The 19,461-nt window shown below is 36.1% G+C and overlaps 1 long non-coding RNA gene across 1 annotated transcript in view; it reads right to left on the reverse strand.

The window, feature by feature from the left end:
• Positions 1-16,685, reverse strand: part of LOC306852543 — a 65,652-nt gene extending 48,967 nt beyond the window's left edge. Inside the window, exon 1 of the long non-coding RNA XR_013782626.1 lies at positions 16,242-16,685. This is a non-coding gene — a long non-coding RNA (uncharacterized lncRNA). The remainder of the gene's footprint in view (positions 1-16,241) is intronic.
• Between the last annotated feature and the right edge of the window lie 2,776 nt (positions 16,686-19,461).

A 19,461-nucleotide genomic window follows, 5' to 3' on the forward strand; every position in this document is an offset into this window, starting at 1 on the left:
AGGGAAATTCCTGCCAAACGTTTATCCAATAGGCCTATAGCGTGCAGGTTAGATGAGTAAATAAATTCACACGAACCATCAGATCAAATCAGTCATTTGAAAACAGCGTGAGTGATTCAGCTGTGCTTCTCTCTTTGACCTTCTCTTCACAAGACTTTAGCTTGCATTTTGGTACAGTTGACAGAATTGTCAATTGCCTAATGTTGCATCGTTGCTGCATCGTTGTTGCATCGTCACAGAAATGTATTATTTGCATGTCTTTTTAAGCCTTTTGTGCTCCAGAGGCGCTTTTCTGTGCGCTCAGTCACATCCAAAGCGTGGCCAAATGCACACAAAATGACGTCGAAAAGGTCGTCCTGGCAAGTATCCTCCAGTGCAAGCACTGTCGGGTTTGTCTTAAGTTAATGTAAACAGTTGCGAATGAAAACGCATGTGTATCAGTATTGGATCCGTGAAATAGGTCTTGTGACAGCAGCCTAATAAAGCTGTGCCATTTGTCATTAATATTATTGAAACAACAAAAGAAAATCCCTCACTGCTCTTCTTGACTAAATAATGTTTTGTTGAATAACTATAATATGTTAATTTACAGTTTATTCAATTACTGTAGCCTATTTAAAACACATTCATATTTTAGAAAATGTAGTTAATATTTGCATCATTAATGATTTATCTTATCCACCCGCAAATAATCAGAATTCAATTTATTACCCGACCCACCTGACCCGCGGATTATCTGCACATCACTAGTGTGAGGTCTTACAGACCCAGGCCCCTCCCACGGCTGTTGATTGACACTAGCGTTTTACCTCAGACCCGCCCTGAGTGAGCTGTCAACAGTCCACCACTGTTTCAACGCCGGAGCAGCTGTAGATAAGAATGACTCCTAAGTGATTGAGGTGTTTTGTAGTTGGATGTAATAATGAACATAGCAGTCATCATTTACTCCTGACATCTGAGCCGCTAAAGATGCAGTGGATTACTTTTGTTTCTGAAGGGAATGCGCTCCCGATCTACATAAATGTGTTTATGTTCGCGCAAATCATCCGTGATCCAGCCTCACCTACAAAAGAATGAGTATAATGTTTTTAGTTTTTTTTATGAATCTTTGCAAAGCGCCTTTCCTAATAACGTGCAAGTTCCGTGACAAATGCAGCTAAAGTTTACAGTCTCTCAGAGAACAGCTCGTCACCCCACGGAAGAGAGGGGCGGGGTCAGCAGAGCACATTAGCATTTAAAGGGACATGCACCGAAACAGCTCGCTGTGAACAGAGCTGTTTTTGACAGGGTAAAAAAGGGTGTTTGAGAAATTTTAACCAAAGTATGTTATAGACTTTTCATTAAGACCCTAAAGAATCATATCAACTTGTGGAAAATCGGCTTCCGATGACCCCTTTAAACCTATACCAACGCTACCATTCAAAACTTTGCGGTCAGTACGATTTTTTATTTTTATTTTTTTTGGAGAAAAGCTGCTTCTGCTCACAAAGGCTGCATTTATTTGATTAATAGTACAGTAAAAACAGTAATATTGTTAAATATTATTACAATTCAGAATAAGTGTTTTCTATGTGAATATATATATATATATAGTAAACTGTAATTGATTTCTGTGATGCGCAGCTGTATTTCCAGCATCATTACTCCAGTCTTCAGTGTCACATGATCTTCAGAAATCATTCTAATATACTGATTTGCTGCTCAAGAAACATTTCTCATTATTATCAATGTCGAAAATGTAATAAAAGATTATTATCAAAGTTTTCAAGTTTTTCTTGCTTCATCTTTTTGTGGAAATCATGATTTATTTTGATGCATATAAAGTTCAAAAGAACATTTTTTTTTGTTTTTTAAATTTGAAAGACTTTTCTGTCACTTTTGATCAGTTTAATGCATCCTTGCATTTCATTTTCTTTCAAGAAAAATGCATGAGATTGTACAATGCATTATAAGGTGCATTATAATGGATTATACATAATGGCTTTAAGTGTTACCAAACTTTTGAATGGCAGTGTAATTTTCATATTAGGTTACTTAATAAAATAGTACAGATGGTTTTAGGTCAAATTGGGCAGGTTTAATTTGATCTCACTAGGACACTACAAGCTGGTTTAATGTGAAGACCGAGAAGATGATGACTGTCTTTTATTATTTTCGCTTTAAGAATTGAACCCTTCAAGGACAGACCATCACATTTATTGGCGAAACTTCATCTCTTCATCTTCCAGCCAGAGAGCATCATGACCCCAAACCAGTCTCTTTCCAATGTTTATCACATTTTTCATCCATTAGTGCTGATTGTCTTCCACGGTTTAAATGAACAAGCACAAAGACATGGGGAAGGCCAACATCAAAGCAAATGAAAACCACGCTGTCCTCTGGAAGCTAGGTTTGACATTCTGCAGATTGAAGAAACTTCTGAGTTGCCGAGGTATGAACAGGAGTTAATCGAGAGGTTTCATGTTTATTCAGGTCTTTATTCTGAAGAAAGAGCGATAGGTAATGCAGGGTAGTCTGATAATGGGGCATGAACAACATAAATAACATTAAACAAACAAACAAATATATACATGTTCTTTGTTCATCTGTGAATCCTGAAAAATAAATACATCACGGTTTCCACAAAATTATTTATAATAAATCAAAAATGTTTCTTGAGCAACAAATCAGTATATTAGAAGGATTTCTGAAGATCATGTGACACTGAAGACTGGAGTAATGATGCTGACAATTCAGCTTTAATCACAGAAATTAATAACATTTTACAATGTATTCACACAGAAAACAGTTATTTTAGATTGTAACAATATTTCACAACAATATTACTGTTTTACTGAATTTTGATCAAATAAATGCAGCCTTGGTGAGACTTTTTAAGAGCATAAAAAATCTAATCAACTAAATGATGGCTTACATTTACACAGATATAATAAGCACTGTCTGGAGGAGGAGGCATGTTTCCCTGGCCAGAGAAACAATGCATTATGTTTATTTCACATGTTCTGTACTATGTGTGGAGCAACATTTTAAAAAAACAAATGCATGCACTAACTGCTCCTAGCCATCAGAGATGAAGCTTTCTGAGGCTTTTCTCCTCCTGGATGTGTGCTGCTTCTATGTTGAGCAACAGCTTCATCAGGACACCTTTCAGGCCACTTCAGAGACGAGGATCTCTGGTAATAGAAGCGCTGTTTTATTTTATTATTATTTTTAAGGCTCTTGTAAATTGGGTTTAATTTTACTAAAGCGGATGTTTGACTGCAGAAAAAAAAAATCCCTCTACAGTAAGTATACAATGTATTTTTACAATTCAGGAAGACCTGATTAGATGGCCTTGAAACGTCTGGCTGTGGTACTAGTAACTTTGTAACATTATAAACTACGCAATGTGCCTAAGGAGTAAAACAACAATATCAGGAAAGCACATTCTCGCCCAAAAAGACTAAATGTAACAAATGCTTACACTGACCAGCCATGTGTTGTATTTACACCTTTCTTGAAGCACGTATTGCCAATTAACACAAAAAGATGGTACTTTAAAAGCTTCTTTACTTAAAAATAAAAGTCCTTTATTGGTATCTTTAACATGTATTCCACAAAAGGTTCTTTATAATGGAAAAAGGTTCTTTAGATCATTAAAATATCTTCACATTAAGGAAAGCGTGGTTCACTTCTTACTGAAAGGTTCTTTGTGGAAGCAAAAATGGTTAGTAAGTAAATAAATAAAAAGTGAATTAATATCAGTCTGTAAATGCAAGATACACAATCAAATATATTCAGTCAAGACAAGTCACCATTATTTATATAGAGCTTTGCAATGCAGATTGTGTCAAAGCAGCTTTACAGCATTAAACAGGGATATAGTGTGTCAAAATACACTTTCCGCACAATTAATGTGCATTAAGGACAAAATTAGTTGCTCCAATTTAGCAGACTTTAAGTATACCAAGAGTACAATTGCAGGGTATTTTAATTAAGTACATAAATATGTAAATGCATTTTGTGTAAACTTTGCATGAAATAAATGTATTTCAAATACATTTATTTTTCACTAGGGTAGCACTTTCAAAGCATGCTTCTTCATGGAACCTCATAACTGGCACCAAAAAGGGTTGCTATTGTTACAAGCTGAAGAACCCTAATCTGGTACCCAAGAGTTCCTATGGGTTATGAAACCAGTCGATGTCGACGGTGGGAAGAGTTTTCAGATTAAAGCCATACCACTGTCCAGCATATGAGAGGACGGCAGGATTAAACCCTGATGCCTGCAAGCATGACGAATCAAACTGTAATCTCTCTATCAGGGCCTCTTCAGTGTAAGAAGCCTGGAGAACAGGTCTGTATTATTCACACTAATTGATTAAAACTGTAAGCAGCGTGGGTAAAAGAGAAATCTTGATCCCACTCCAACTTCAAGAGACACCTTTCACTGAAATACCACTCAAAAAAACTGACACTCGGACATTTTCCAGAACTAACAGCAGTGTTCAGAAATCCGATTATTTACAGAACATTCCAGACACCGTTCATAAACTGCAGGAGACTTCAGGGAATAGTGAATTCTGCACTCTGTGGGGCTCGTCGTAGATTTGAGATAAACTCAAGTTTAGACACTGCTTGATGGAAACCGATGTGTGATGGGCACTGATGTGATCTTGTTCTTCATCATCCTCACACACACACACTCTCTCACTGTTCACTCACACACAGACTGGTAAACAATGCTGCGAGAAATAAAATCAAAACAACACAACAGAATTAATGGGTTCACAGGAATGAGCGCCCAAATTCCTCACCCAAGGTTGGATGGGATGCCAGCGCAGGGTTCAGAGAGGCCAGAAAGTGCTGGAGGGGCAACACGTAATCGCATGATTTGTATTGTTTCATTTGATGCAAATAGAGCTTATGTGGAGCTTTTTATTCCTCCAATTGCCTCAATAAACCCTGTTTCAGCGCAAATGTGTGTTTAATTTGAGCAAACTGTTGTTTGGGTTCAAGAAAATATATTGGTTTTTAGGATAAGAGATTGCAGACCGAAACTGGACCAATCAGCTGAGAAGAAAGTAAAATATATCTGTCGCAATACATCCACAATCATGAACAGTGATTCGCTATTAGTGAGTTGCAGGGGGCGGGACATTCTCATTCCACAGCGCATCTGATTGGACAAAAATATGTGTCGTGCATAATGAGTCATTAATATTTAGGACTGTCAATTTGAAATATTTTATTTTAAAGTCTTTTCATACTTAGACACAAATTGTATGAAAAGTACACTGTAGTTGAACGTTTTCAAAAAAAGTTTGAAAAATTAAATAATTAATTTAGCTATTTTTTCCTCCAATCAATTACCATATCAATCGCAATTTTATTTAATTCATTAAATTAGGTCAGAAAACAATCTAGTCTCCATTGTCTTTAAAGTAAAAAATTGAGTATAAAAGTATTTAGTAAGATTTCTTAAATATTATAAAATTTATAGTAACTGTTTTCGCTTTTGTACACCAGTACTGCAAAACCATCCCACCAAACTGATTATAAAACTTTATTAATATGAATATTTTAAAGGACAATTTATGATCAGAGTCAATCATTCATTTAGCTATAGATAGATAGAGATAGAGAGATAGATAGACACAATATTACACAATGCAGCATAACAGATTTTTTTATATATTAAATTAAAGGAAAATTATCTTGTCTCCATTGGTTTCACAGTAAAATTCTAGAAAGACGACGAAAATACTAAATTACTGCTGAATATTGTAAAATCTTTAGTATTTTTACACAACCTATAAAACATTAACCTGCACTATTACGAGATGTGTGGCCCAAAGTAACCTGAACAAACAGCTGCCAATGCCAATAATACATAATTAAGATAATAATGATTCCAGACCCTTAATATCCATCTTATTTGTCATCTTCAGTAAACAAGCTCACATGATGTTTTGCTGGACCACTATCTCATAAACTGGGTTGATATTCACAATTATACAGTATATATTACCCTAATAAAACAGATGAAGTTCAGCATCATGTTAAAAGCAGTCTGATTCGCAGCAGCAGAGCTTTCTCCTCTCAGCAGGAGGCTGGTGGGCAGAATAGCAGGTAGTGTTAGTGGACTGGCAGTAAACATTTACTGCAAAGCTCTTTTGTAAGGCAATTATGCTGCTTTCAAATTCCTGATGTAATACTCTCTCGATCTGCTAGTTGCATGCAGTCAAACTCTGAAACACAAGGGCATGCAAACTTACACAACTGACAGCAAATAAATAAAAAATTAATTATATTTAACAATAAAAATAATATTTGAATATTAATATTATTAATAATGAATGAATATTAAAATTTTAATAAAAATAAATAATATTTAAAAATAAAAATAATATTTGAATATTAATATAATATAATTAATATTCATATTTTATTATAATATTTTTGTGTACATTCAAAAATAATGCTATTTTAATTCTTAAATTTTCTTAAATTATATTTATTTAATCTTATAATGATCAGTCTTATAAACAATCATATTCGAATGTCAAACAACTACTAAATCAGCTGCTGTTGAATTAAATGTTTAACATTTTCAGGCAACTTAAGTAACATCTGATGTGTACTTGAACCCTACAAATTATAATATTATACCTTTTTTTTAAATATCTCCTGAGTTCATTAGTTTATGGAAGCCCATTTCCGCCACTGAATTAAAAAATAAAAAAGGATATTGCAACATTTTATCTCACAATTCTTCTCATAATTGCGTGATATAAACTTGCAATTGTGAGTCAAAAAGTTATAATTCTGAGATATAAACTTGCAATTCTGAGATTTTTTCTAGCAATTCTGACTTTTTTTCTCAGAATTGTCAGAAATTCTGAGAACATATCAGCCCCCCCCCCCCCTCAAAACTGGACTTTAACTCGCAATTGCGAGTTTATATGAGAAAAAACCTCAGAATTGTGAGATAAAAAGTCGCAATCTTTTTTTTTTTTTCATTCCGTGGCGGAAACAGGCTTCCATATTAGTCAAAGCTTTAGAAAATATAGTAATACATTATTTAATTTTTTTCACATTCTTGTTTACATAATTAAAATAAAGTATTTTTACACAACTACATTTGTTTAGTCATGCTATACCATAAGTAATAATAATTATTATTATTATTTTATATGTCCTTGTTTGTTTACATGCTTTACTGATGCTTATTGAAAAAGTTACATTATACAGTCACAAACTTGAGTTCAACTTGAAAAACTATGACTAGGTTATAGTTGAGATTAGCCCGTGCTGTATAAATGCATTCAAAAGGAAACTAAAAATAAATAATCTCAAGTGAACCCATCTTGCTTTGGACTTAAGACTTAAGACTTGCACTAGACTGAATTGATTTGGTGCATGCCGACTAAACCAGTCTGAAGCCTGTGATCACCACAAAAGGTTTACGTTTGCTTAAGATCCTCCCAAAAGCGTTCACCACCATGAAGGAGACGGAGCGCTTTCGTATAATTTACGTCGCAGAGTTTATACGAGCCGTTCCGTCACACGTTCTGATGATCGGGGGGGAATCTATAGCAGCGTGATTAACGACTCGCAAACCAGCTCCAGAGAAAATGATTAGACGACAGAGAATTAACAAGGATGTTGATATTTCTGGCACGAGGATCAGTGGAGAAGCACACAAAGCGAAGTGGCCCAATTAGCGGGTGTTTAGCTGGAGGTGGAGCTCCGAAAGGGGTTGGCGGTCCCGGAGGGCCCGTCGTCATGGGTACTAGCGTGTTACCGAGGGCCCTTTCTCTTTCACGCTTTCATTCTCCATTCTGTTCTCCCTCTCAATCACCACGACAATTAGACACAAAAACACAAGTCTCCCTCCCTCTCCTTCTCCAAGGCCAAACTCTCGATTTCAGTCCCCAGAGGGAAGGCTGAACTAAGCAGAAAGTGTGTTTTTTATGAACACTGAGCTGAAGTGGAAAGAAAACTTTGAATGTTCTTTTCATTGTTTGTTTTCTTACACTCACAGTTTTTCCCCTCCTCTAAGTTGATCTGTTCTTTTTGTCTAGAATTACATAGTGGTGCCATCCATCCCCATTAAGAGCTGTTGCTTCCTAAAGCCACCGTCGGGGGAACAGAACGGGGACGATGTTTTCTGAGCTTCTATGCATATTGTAATGTTGTGACACATGCATGTGGAATAAATGTCTTTAGATTGGATGTCAAAAGAGCTGGAAGTGCAAGGACAAACTCAGTAGCCCGTGTGAACAGCTCATCAATGAGGACATTACAAAGCGTTCAGACCACTGTTGACAACTATTACTAAGAAAGTAACTTAAACTTGCTCGAGGTCGTTAAATGTCGCTCATTAGCATATTCATGACATCACAGAGTTTAATTTGCATACTGCTTAGTGTCAGTCCCCTATTGTATTTCTGAGCTCAAATGGTGTCCTGTATTTTAAGTTGAATTCTCAATAAAACTTCCCCAGCTCAATTTTTAGATGTTTTCTGTGGAAAGACAACATATTAAATGCCATAGAAGTATATTTACGGAGTAATCCACTATTTTGTAGAGGGGGGGTCAAAATAACCATTTCCACCCGAGATTTAGAGCCAATTTCCAGTTTACTCACGGAGCCGCATTAAGATCTCCATATCTCTGGGATTGAACAATTGAGGGGCTTTAAAATGAATTTAACAAAAGGAAAGTGTATTAAGGACCAGAACCTAAAAGGATAGTAAGGTGTCTTTAATGCCTTTTGAGTTACAGGCAGGTAAACCTTTTTATATACATGACTGTGCTGTGATTTCTGCCTCATTAACATGTAAATGATCACTCAGAGAGAAAGTTAGACGTAACAGAATGACTATTTTACAGCGCTCGTGTCTGTGTCAGGAAAGTAAGTATTGTGGGCCAGTACCATGAAAATAGTTTGTCCAAAACGTCACTGGACAATGTGCTTTTTAAAAAAATAGAAGTCACTAAAGGAGTATGAAATGCCACTAAATTGAGAGACAAAGTTGCTAAGTTGGCAATAAATAGCTCAGAGAGAGCATAGGTATATTTCATTTTCGGTCTCTTTTATGCACAGTTGAGCATAAAAAAATTGTGCTGTCAATCGATTAAAAAAATATATTAATTGCACATTTTTCTGTAATTAATCATGATTAATTACATACTGATATAATATGTTGTCATCTTTAATGAAGGCCAGTATCACTGATACCAATACTGCTACTGATGTCTCTATTAAATGCAATTTCCCCCTCAATGTTAGCCATTGATTAGTCAATGTTACAATGTTATTTAAAGCTATTATTATTATTATTCATTTTTTTAATAGGCTTTGAAAAAATAGAGCAAAAACTTAATTTAAGTGAACTTTAAATAATCTTCACATAAAATTAATATAGATTCATCTTTATTCAAGCGAGCAGGGCAGTGAGTAAATCTCTTTTTCTTTAGTTCTTTGATTTACATCATTGTTTGAGTATACGCGATTATAATGGGCCTGTGTAGAGAGATTTGTTGATTATAACAGAACTTTGTGAGATTGCGAAGTTCATGGCGGTGCCAAATAACCTTCCATAATATGCCTGTAGTCATATTTTTTCATTTGATGTATGACAGTAACACGTCTAATGTATGTCAGGTCATCATGTTGTGGAGTAAAGACGGTAAGAAAAACCACACTTCTCAGCGTATAATCAGAATATTTAAAAGTAGCGCTGTCTCTTTAAAACCTCATGCATCTGACACACATCCAATTTTCTTTTAACACTTTATGGTCATTTAGGACTTTTTAAACTCATTTAAGACTGCATTTTGACAAAACTGTGTGAGAAATTAGTTAAAAAGCCTGTGGAAATTTTATAAACCCTAGCCTATATCAAATAGTTACAAATAGGGTTCCTATTCTAGTTAGTTCCTAGGGTTCCTGAAATTGTTCCTATTCATTCATCTACAAAAGACAAAAAAACAGTAAATGATATTACGTACTACAAAGTCTGCGACTGAAGCACAACTACAAGACCCAGTAGAGGAACCTGAATGAAACCTGATGTTTTCCTTTTATAACTTGTCTCTAAGAGTTAGTTTAAGCTGTGGAATATGATTGACCAAGCATTCTGTGTCTAAAATGTAAGTTACTTAATATTAACTAATCATTCTGACCTGTACTGTTACAGTTGAAGTCGTGATCATGTGGAAAAGTCCAGAAGACACAGAGAGAAAAAAAAAAAAAAAAAAAACGCTGCACAGAAATAAAGCATTTAAAAGCAAATTAAATTCATTTATATGCATTTTAATACCTAATCTAAATTGATCAATCTAAATATTTTTAATATCAATTATCTAAGTCTATTAGCTGTGTGTGAACACTGCAATTTCACTCCCAACAGCAGCAGATGACAGTGAAAAATGTCTAAAGCTGCGGGGAGCAGTAAGCCTGCCGGTCAAACACGCTGAATAGTCTGCGTTTCAGGAGCAAGAGTAATGCTCTACTGTGCTTTATGGACTTTGCTATCCAGTTGGCTCGCCACAATGCAAATCCGTGCTTGAAACAAAAAACACCCTGGAGCCTTACAGAAGGACGCCCTCGTGTCTTACATCTGACGCTGCATCACTAGCCTGAGCGTTCAATCACACGTGTATTTACTCTACACACAGACCCTAGAGGAAGACGGCAAGCTGGCATCTGTGAGCCGCTTCTCCTGAACAGCAGTGAGATTAAATGGAGACTTCTCAACTCGTCTTCTGAGAAAAAAAAAGACCTGCCTTTTCAGATGACATCTCATCGATGTCTGAAACACAGACCAAAGACCAAATAGAGTTTTAGAACAAACATCTGAGACAAAGGGGTAGTTCACCCAAAACAGAAAATTTGCTAAAAATGTCTTCACCCTCAGGCCATCCAAGATGTAGATGAGTTTGTTTCTGCATCAGATTTGGAGAAATATAGCACTGTCTCAGCAATGGATGCTCTGCAGTGAATGGGTGCCGTCAGAATGAGAGTCCAAACAGCTGATAATTCTGACGGCACCCATTCACTGCAGAGCATCCATTGCTGAGACAGTGATTCAGTGCTACATTTCTCCAAATCTGATGAAGAAACAAACCCCTATACATCGTGGATGACCTGAGGATGAGCACATTTTCAACAAATTTTCATTTTTGAATGAACTATTCCTCTAAATGAACCACACATAAGAATAACTCTCTTTTTTAAACCATTAACTACAAGCTGAATGTCAAACAAACTCTTTTGAGGAAAGAAACAATTCTCTGTTTTCACTAAAACATTCAAGTGTAGGTGGTTGTACTAGTTACATCACGTTGAAGGTTTTCTTGGCTCACCGGCCTTCATCTATCTGGACCTTTATTTAGACTCTACCTGCTTCATGTTATGTTTGTGCAATCTAGTCCCTCATTGGTTATATAAGCCACACAACGCTAGGAGAAAAAAATGCATGAAAATAAAAAGAAGCAAAGATTATGGAGAGCTTACTTTTTAATTTGTTCCTGTAGGAACCATTTCTCAGCAGAATACTGTCAGATTACATTACATGCGAGTTGGAAATACCCTTTGAATGACTGTAAACAACATGATGCCTCTCCAATAGTTTGAAGCTCACCTGACATCCTAGAAGCAGATCGAGCTGGCTGACACACACAAACCCCTGCAGTCCAAAGCCTAATCCTATTAAAGCGGAACTAGGTATAACTGAGATCTAAAACCAACCCGCCCTCACAAAGCTGCTAACAAATGAAGAATAACGTTAAGAAACACCTCCAAAGCCTTCTGGACAAAAGGTTAAAACCAAAGATTTATAATAAAATGCAGTTGGAGCACTGCCTGTGGGATAAACAGCTGCATATTCTCCTAGCTCATCCAAAAACAAACTCCAGCATATTCAGTTATCAGACACGACTGGAACTTCAAATGGGACTGGCTTCTATGGTCAGATGAAACTAATAAATGAGCTTTGAGCAGCAAACACTCAAGATGGGTTTGGTGAACACAGGGATAAGAAGTACCCCATGTGTACAATGAAATATACTGCTGTATTTGTGATGTTGTGGGCCTATATTTCTGCTGGAGGTCCTGGACATCTTGTTCAGACACATGGCATCATGGATTCTATCAAATACCAACAGATAAAAAATCACTAAGTGACTGACTCTGTTAGAAATCTTATAATGGGCCATGTTTGGATCTTCCAACCGGACAATAATCCAAACACAAACCTCAAAAACAACACAACAATGGGTCACTGAGCACAAAACCAAGCTTCTGCTGGCCATTCCAGTCCTCTGACCTGAACCCTGTAGAAAATGAGTGAGGTGAACTGAAGAGAAGAAGCACCGTCATGGAGCTGTGAATCTGAAGGATCTGGAGTGATTCTGGATGAAGGAATGGTCTCTGATCTCTTGTCAGGTGTTCTCTAACCTCATCAGGCATTATAGGAGAAGATTTAGAGCTGTTAAACTGGCAAATGGAGGTTTCAAAAAGTATTGAATAAAAGGGTGACGTTAATTTTGGCCAGTGTGTATTAGAGAAAAACATTTACTTCATAATGATATTTTCCCTCATATTAAATTCTTATTAGATTTTTGTGAATTTTTTAAATAAAAGGTCAAAAGGATTAACAATGCAGATTAATTTTCACAGCCTTCTTTGATCGTATTTACCAAGAGTGCCAATAATTCTGACCTTGTGTGTGTGTGTGTGTAATATATGTATATATATATGTGTGTGTGTGTGTGTGTGTGTAATATATGTATATATATATATATATATATATATGTGTGTGTGTGTGTGTGTGTGTGTGTGAGAGAGAGAGTGAGTGTGTGTGTGTGTGTGTGTTTATGTTGTTTATGAGGACACAAATTTGTATAATGACATGGGTATGACAGAGGTATTACAATATGAAGGTGGTTTATGAGGACACTATGTCCCCGTAATTCAAAAGGCTTAAAAAACATACTAAATGGTGTTTTTTTGAAAATCTAAAAATGCACAAAGTCTCCTGTGAGGGCTAAGTTTAGGTGTAGGGTTGGTGTAGGGCAATAGCACACACAGTTTGTTCAGTATAAAAACCATTACGCCTATGGAGAGTCCCCATAAACCACAAAAACCAACATGTGTGTGTGTGTGTGTGCGTGTGTGTATGAAGTCTGTCTAAACTAGTCAAATTAAATACAATAATTTAATCTTTATTTGGTTGAACTTCAAAACGTCTTTGCAAGTACATTTGTGTAAATGTGTGTGATTAATTGCCACTGTGAGGTTCACATCTGCTTTCTGTGTCAGCATGACTGTGGAGTGTAAACTACACTGAGATTTTACTGTAATCCAGAGGATTTAAGAGTATGATTACGATGTGATGAAGAAACTTATCACTGACACCTGCAAACACAAGAGAGTGTAAAAAGACACTTGAATCCATACAGCTGAGGAGAGACAATTTTGGTGAGATGTTTAAACGGTGTCAAAATGTGCTGTGATCTACCGATGTCACGTGCTTATTCATTTTCTAACACACTGAGATACAGAGAATTCAGATGTGCAAACTTGTTGCTTCTGCATGACCTCCTGCTCTAGTCGTTTTAGTAATAGAGCACTGCTGCCATCTTCTGGCTGTGTTTGGAACAGACACTGGCTGCTGATCACTAGAAAGACTAATATGAAATATGAAGGTTAATATGAAGGAATTCTTTGGATTGGTTTTTCACAGGTGTTTTATTTAAAATTACGCATCACATTTGTTTTTTAGAGTTAGTGGAAATGTCCTTAACTCCATGAATAATGTCCTGGCAGAAAAATACATTTTCAGATTTCTTTTTTTTTTCCTTCCAGTTTTTATTGCATTTGAAATTATGGCATCGTTTGGTTGCATGTTTAACCCTTGCGTTGTGCTGAAAATCCTTGATTTAATCAATAATGACCGCCCAGCATGTGGAAACCTCTCATTCTGCTATATTATGACCAAATATTACATTCGATCTTTGCATTCTTTCAGTTAGCGCAGGTTTTGAATCTGCCTGAAAGAGGACGTGTGTCTATATCGTCCTAATGCACGGTTTGAACTGAACTGAAATAAGCCTGGCTAATTTGGTAAACTTGATTTATGAAACAGGCCCCTGGTTCCAAAAAGAAATACAAAACCTGTGCTAATTTAAAAAAACAAGTTGAAATAAAAGATTGAAGTCAATATTTGGTAGTAATATAGCATACTGAGATATTTATAAGCTTTTTGCCAGACTGGGAACAACTTTAAGTGTAGAAATGTGGGGGGAAATTCCCATAAAAATTCCAAAAAATATAAAAATTCATCTCATTATTAAAACAGCTATTTTGTATTTAAATTTGTGCAAATTGTCTCAAAATTTCAATCCAAAAATGAGCTAAGAAGGATATGTCAACAATTGTGGCTAATATTATTTCTGGTTCATCTGTCACAGCTGCAAACTAAACACACAGCATGAGTAGTAATGTGCTGTCTCAAATACAGCCATACAAGACACAGTTGAGATAACAATGGTTTAGTGGAGCTGGTTGAAGAGGTTTAACTGGTTACTTGGTTTGAGTGGACACTCCAGGTCTCATTCAAAGTAAGGGAAGCTCACAGGACTAAGAAATATGAAGCTTTTCAAAATATTTAAAAGAGTCCACATGGAAAATATTAACCAAACTATCAGACCGATTCATATTTGAAAAGACTCCAAACCCTGCGTAGAAACACAATCCATATTAGCCTATAAAACACTGCCCTAATGACCAGTATCAGTTTCAAACAGTGCGAGTCATTACTTTCATTATAAGCCCACAGCACTGCCGCAGTCCTGATGTTTTGACCTCAGTGGAGACTTTTAGAACAATTAACTATTTTAATGATGTTCAGCATCTTCTGGGAGCATTAGTTCAAGAAAATCCTCACGATTAATAATCTTATGTGCACTAAAATAATGAGAGCAAATACTTCACGTAAGGATTGCATAAGCAATAATGAAAAGTGCATATGGCCAAGCAGAGCTATGGAACACAATAAACAAACTAATATATATATATATATATATATATATATATATATATATATATATATATATATAAACAGTCAAATGTTGATTTATGACTCTACAATGGATCAAATTAAACACTGTCATTGTCACATATTCACCACATTTCTGGCAACAATATACCCTTAACTCACACAATATATGCCCATTCAACCCCAATGAGGAGTGAAATAGAGAAAAAAATAAAACAGTGCAAGTGCTAGCAAACTACCAGCAGATGGAGACAAACAGACTGGTGAAGGATCGGCTTAAAATCCAGGACTAGTGACTGCACCACTGAAAGAGACCAGCAGAGACCAGCAGAGCTCAATCAGGTGGATCTGCTGCCCTACACTTGAACTTTAATGCTTCTGGTCTCTCATCCAATCAGACTGAATGAACAGTTTCTCTGACTACACCAATCAAAGGATTGATGCACTTTCTGCCAGCCAATCAGTGGCCTGTAACAGACTGCTGAAGATGTAGATGTGCTTTCTGTATCAGTCCAGAAGTCCTTCTTCCAATTCCAGGGCAACTGTCCAGAATGGAAGTGGCCATTAAAGTTTCTGTATTTACATATTTAGTGGCAGTGGTTTTTGCTTTGTTTACTGGCTTACAGAGAGACAAACGTATCTTCTTTAATTTGAGGTACTAATATATAAACAAGTTTTTGAGAATCAAATTAGCTACACAAAATGATCTTGTCCCTTGTCAGAAATATAAACTTTTATGCCTGACCCATAAAACTGATCTCATATCCACTCAAATGCTTTTCTTGAGAACAAAAAGTATACCAATACAATGCTTTCCCCCTTAAATTCCCTCATTTTTAAGGTACAATTTTTTTTTTAAAATCCTGACTCAACTTAATAATAATAACAATAATAATAAGCATCATCGTCACCATCATCATCATCAAAAAAGTTTTGCATTTCTTTAAGTAAAATATATAAATCATATGCCGTGCAAACACCTCTATCATATACCACAGGTGGGGAAATAATAATGATTTGAGGGCAGTTTGCGCAGGTGCATCACATCAGTCCACTACAGCACACACAGGTTATTTCATCTGAGCCACTGAAGAATAAAGTCAAAGTGAGGCTTCAGTGTGACAGTCAGCAGTGTTTATAATACTGTAGCCTTTTTCTAGCATGTCTTTTAAGATGCAATAATGCTCTTACCTTGAGAGCAGCGATGTTCTCCAGTCTCCAGTCTCTTTAGACTCCAGTCTCATTTAAAGTCCGAAGATAGTCCATAAACGTCCCATAGCGACACGACACGTCCTTCAGTAAAGCGTCCCATCTCTCTCCACCAAACATGAACTCTCCTATAGATATTAATCGACTAAAGGCACGTCTTCTTCATCCTCGCAGTAATGTTATTTATTCCTCCTCCTGCGCGCTCTAACGGAGCGCGTCTGACGCGTAAAACACTAAAGACAATCAACATACACTTCGACAAAGAAAAACATAGTCCTAGAAGTGAAAAGTCAGCAGGAATCCATGTTGCCTGATGATAATGATAATGAGAGAGCTCCGCTGCGTCCAAAGTGAGAAGTTCAAGCCTCTGAAAGTTCCCAAACTCAACAAGTGCGCCCTTCATTCCACAGGCGCGCACACGCGCTCAGAGCACCGCTGCTGCATCATGGGAGTTGTAGTTTGCCCCAAACATTTTTTATTTTATTTTTTATTCTTTCATATATGCTATATACTATTAAGGCTATATAATATCTCATCTACTGTCGGTATGCCTAATATTAATGATGCATTAACATATATTAACCAATATTTTCAAAGTGCATTGTAATATTTTGGATGCAGTTTTTTATGAGGCCAGATTAATTTAGAGACTACATGGAATTTGAACCTAAGCATCATAGCATCATTGAAAAGAAATAGTAAAATAAAATAAAGAAAAATAATAAAATTAGAAAATGTTAAAGATTAAAAAAAAAAAATTTTTAGTAAAATAAAATATGTATATGCAGTTACAGCATATAAAACCATTACATTAGAAAACCCATATAAAACCCTGTATGAAATAATACTCAGATATTAAAAAAAAAAATTATGCAACATTTTATGGAACCTTTAAACAAAATATTTTTTTTCAATATTAATAAATAAAAAGTTTGCATATGTGTTTTATGCTTTGTATCATATTTGATACATTATTTTATGCCTCATATAATCTAATATAGTGAGAATATGGTGGGAAAAACACCTCATTTTTATTCAGAGGCTCAAACTGAACTAAAACATGCAATTTGGTGCAGATTCTGATATTTATATGGACAAAAAGTAGATACATAAAATGCATGTAAATCAGTTGTCGCTCTATATCTCCAATAATATGTCTTAGAAAGATGAGATTGAAATGATCCAAAAATATAATCCAATGCAAAGCTGATTGAGAGATGAAGAAATAAACGCTCCTCAGAAGATGAGATGAAGATCATTCCTCCGCTGAGGAACAGAGAAAGTAAAGCTTCTGGAAATAAATGCTCCTCAAAAGATCCTGATGATCAGATTTGAGACGCACTGATTTTTATAAAAAAAATTAAAAAAAAAGATTGATGGAGAATCAAGTAAAACGGAGCTGCTTCGGTCCAGTAAGAGTTCATCTGGAAATATGGCTGCAGTTATTCTGACGTTTACTTGATATAAATAAGTAACATTTGACAGCTAAACGACACGTGAAGCACCAGCTGAAGGAGGATGTTTGTACAATTACACTAAAAGAGCTTTGACTTTGTTATTCAGATGTATGGCTGCATATTTAGGATTTATTATATGTTCAGATTTAGTGAAACTATATAGCGAAATCAATTTGTTAGAATTAGTGCATATGTGGTCAAAAGCAATGATTTATTGAATAATACGCGCTCACCCACACATAATTCTTGGTTGGTGAGCTCGTCCAAGCTGCATTACTGTGTGACCGGGAGGCCGAATACCAAACACAAAGACATTGTGAGCCGTTTCTCTGTTTAACCCCAACACATTCCTTCACACATGCCATAACCAAAACCACTTCAGTGCCACAGCTCATATGACTGCAGCCAACTATTCCAGGTTATGTGAAAAACACAAAAGAAAGACCTCTTTCTTCATGATCTGGGTCAGGGTGATGAGAACGCCACGAATCATAAACATTTGTTGTGTGCCATTTATTCAAAATGAACCTTTTTTTGGCTTTCTATTGTAAGTGGTTTAATTGACATGACAAACTCAGTGCGGTTCATTAATAAAACTGATGTAACTTTCAAGACAGAGTCAGTTTTGTTAATTGCAATAACCAGCTCCAGCCTGGAGTTAACAGTCAGAACAGAGCTCTATTGACTCAACAAAAGACAGATGAAGGGCAGCTCGGTGCAAGCAGTTGGTCGGTCTCCCTCTTATTCAAAGACTTAGGGATCAACAATGAAATCTTTTAAGCAAGGCTTCTAATGTGATGAAGTATTGATTGTAACCTTCTTATCCACCTCGGTATAATCAGAAAGTTTAGAGGCTGAAATTGAATCCATTGCGGATCACATCAAACTGCTGCCACAATGCATTGTCTGAACTATAAATATGCGCTCCAGCTGGCTGAGCTCGGTAAGAAGCTTATGGAGAAGCATATTCAGCTGGTATATGGGAATCTGACATTCAGTTTCTTTGGTCGTCCTGCAGGATAATGCAACAAAGTGATGGACGACGAAGTAAATCTGCAGTTTGAACAAACGGCTGAAGCTATGCGGTGGAGGACAAAAATGAGATTCAGACGGAAGTTCAGACGGGCTGAATATAACTCTATGTGCAGTGTACAACTTCCACCATGGACAAGATTTAGCATGAATGCACAGGAGTAACATGCTGTTGTATATTAGCCACTTTGCAAGAGGAAACCACAAGATTAATGGCCACTTCAAGGGCAAAACATTGGGTTTCCTCCACATCTCCTTCATAGTTCATATACTATTTTGACTGAAACACTTCCTACTTCATTGGCACTTTCCATGAATACAGAGTACAAAGCAGAGTCGGATTATCATCCAGAAAATGTCCAAATGTCAACCTCAGCATGTTTATACAAATTATATATGCTGTTCTTGAAGCTGCTGTTTTTCTAAACATGTTACCAACCTTTGGGACAGATTTGTGTCATTTTATCTAGCATTTTAGCAATTAATATTAAAATAAATATAATATTTAAAAAAGAAAAAGGGTGGGGAAAAAAACAAAGTTTTCAGAGCTAGTTTGTACGGAGCCCAGAGCTCATGGTGGTGGAAAGATTTCGGGGTGGGTGAAAACATATTTTTCAAATCTTTTGCGTTCTCTCGCAAAGTTTTGCATTCTCTAGTTTTGCGAGGGAACGCAAACATCTTTGGCATACCATTTAATGAAATATATACTTTTT

Source organism: Barbus barbus, assembly GCF_936440315.1.
Source record: "Barbus barbus genome assembly, chromosome: 32".
Lineage (NCBI taxonomy): Eukaryota > Metazoa > Chordata > Actinopteri > Cypriniformes > Cyprinidae > Barbus > Barbus barbus.